Source organism: Hakea prostrata, chromosome 6, assembly GCF_041222555.1.
Source record: "Hakea prostrata isolate BN-2017 chromosome 6, UWA_Hpros_2, whole genome shotgun sequence".
Taxonomy (NCBI): domain Eukaryota; kingdom Viridiplantae; phylum Streptophyta; class Magnoliopsida; order Proteales; family Proteaceae; genus Hakea; species Hakea prostrata.
The window spans coordinates 6073968-6076636 of NC_142605.1; the positions used below are offsets into that span (position 1 = coordinate 6073968).

The 2669-nt window shown below is 36.1% G+C and overlaps 1 non-coding gene across 1 annotated transcript; it reads right to left on the minus strand.

Annotated features, from left to right (window-relative positions):
- Positions 1 to 221: 221 nt before the first annotated feature.
- On the minus strand, positions 222 to 323 carry LOC149012164 (small nucleolar RNA R71). Its single transcript, XR_016174191.1, has one exon. It is a non-coding gene; the product is annotated as a small nucleolar RNA R71 (small nucleolar RNA).
- Positions 324 to 2669: the final 2346 nt, after the last annotated feature.

Sequence of the window (2669 nt, forward strand, 5' to 3'; positions counted from 1 at the left end):
GACCCAAGTCTTCACATTGATGGGTTCTTGGACATTTGCGACACATTCAAGAGCAACGGCGTTACTGATGATGCCATAAGATTGAGATTGTTCCCTTTCTCATTAAGGGACAACGCTAAGAGTTGGTTGCATTTTCTACAACCAGGATCCATCACTACTTGGGATCAAATGGCTCAAAAAATTTTTGTAAAATTATTTCCATCATCTAAGACTGCTAGTTTATTAACAGATATTTCTATTTTTTTACAGTCTGATTCAGAAACACTATTTGAGGCATGGGAAAGATTCAAGGACTTGCTAAGGAAATGTCCACACCACGGAATAGAGCAATGGAGGCAAGTTTAGATTTTTTATGATGATCTCTCTAATTCCACAAGAACATTAGTAGATGCTGCTTCAGGAGGATCAATCATGAACAAGATCCAACAGAAATTTTTGATCTTTTGGATGTTATGGTCTCAAATGCATATCAAAGGCCAAGGGATAGAGTTGCCCCAAGAATAGTTTTGCAGAGGAATGAAACTCATCCCATGATAGCCATGGCCGTCCAACTTGAAGCATTAACAAAGCAAGTAGGGTTGTTAGCAACTCAAGGTACCAAACCTCCAATTGTGATATGCAACTATTGTGAGGGAACACATTATAGCAGTGAATGTCAGATGGCTAATCCTTTTGAGCAAAATCAATTAGAGCAAGCAAAATATGTGGGGAACTTTAACCAACAAAACAATCCATATTCCAACACATACAATCCAGGGTGGAGAAACCATCAAAATTTTGGATGGAAAAACAATCAAGATACTCAAAGACAACCTGAAAATCAACAAGCTCAATCACTTCAGAAGAAAGCTCCATGGGATGATACTTTTGAGAAAATGGCTACAGTTTCTTCACAATTTATGCAGAAGCAAGAGATCACCAATCAAAATATTTTTGCATCCATTAAAAATTTGGAAGTACAAATGGGACAACTCACCCATGATATGAATCAAAGGCAAAAAGGATCACTGTCTAGTAATACTGAGACAAATCCTAGAGAGTATGCAAATGCTATTGAGCTTCGAAGTGGAAAAGTATTAGAGAAACCTTTCAAGAAAACCGTAGTAACTGAACCCTCTTCTGAGGCGGTTCATGATGAGCAAAAAGATGCAGAGGAATACATTAAGGAGGAGGGGAAGCCAAAATCCAAATTATTTCCAGACAATCCACCACCTTATAATACACCTATTCCATATCCGTAGCAAGTTCGGAAACAGAAACTAGATAAGCAATTTTCTAAATTTCTTGATGTATTTAAAAAACTGCATATTCATATTCCTTTTGCAGATGCTTTGGAACAAATGCCTAGTTATATTAAGTTTATGAAAGACATTCTTGCTAACAAGAGGAAACTTGAAGATTATGAGACTGTCGTATTGACAGAGGAATGCAGTGCTATTTTGCAGCTGAAGCTTCCACCTAAGCTAAAGGATCCAGGGAGTTTCACAATACCATGCGCTATAGGAAATTTTCATTTTAATAAGGCTTTATGTGATATTGGTGCTAGTATTAATTTAATGCCTCTATCTATTTTCAGGAAACTAGGCCTTGGAGAAGCTAAACCTACCACAGTGTCACTTCAAATGGCGGATAGGTCGATTAAATATCCGAGGGGAATCATTGAAGACGTCTTGGTTAAATTGGATAAGTTTATATTTCCATAAGATTTCTTAGTATTGGATATAGAAGAAGATCAAGACATACCCATTATTCTTGGTAGGCCATTCTTGGCGACTGGGAGGACCCTGATTGATCTTCAAACAGGTGAACTTACTATGAAAGTACAAGATGAAAAGATCACATTCAATGTATTCAAGGCCATCAAGTTTCCAAATGAATCAGATAACTACTTCAGAATTGATTCTATTGAGAGGTGTACAAAGGAGGTATTTCAAATAAGCTATCCAGTTGATCCAACGGTACTTGAGAGAGACTAGTAGATAGCGAAGGGAATCTTGACTATTAATTAGAAAAATTCCCTCAATTGCTAACCCACTATATTTCTATGTGGGTTAAAACAACTAAGAAATCATTAAACTCTATGGATTTCCATGTAACAACTACACAAACCATGTAAGTATATCTCTATCTTACATGTAATTCATGGCTTTTAATCCAATGAACTAGACACATAAATCCCCTCTCAGTTCATTATGATTAACAAATCAATTGATTAGTGGCCAATTAATCAAAAGCATGACGAATATAAGTAAAAACTCAATCAAAGGAAACAATATTCAAAATTATATGGATGAATTCAAGAGTGTGAATTCAAAGATAGGCTACATCTAATCCCTAGAAAAACTAAATTAGTTCATACTCGAAATTAAAAACATTACAGAAGAGTTCAAGAACATTGAAAGAAGATGAAGAAAAATTTAATCCCAGGCTTCAGATCTCCAAAGCCATCCAACGTCTTTTGGTTTGACCTCTACACTTTTCCAAAGCTCCCAAAAATGTTCTTCCTGGTTTCCTGGAGTTTTCTCTTCTTTTATAGATTAATTAAACTCAGAGTTTGAATCAAACTCAGAGTTCCTATCTGACTTAACCAATGAGTGTTTTGACGTATGAATCGGACTAACTTAGAGATCTCCAATGCATAATCCCACCGTTGGATTTGAAGACCAAGA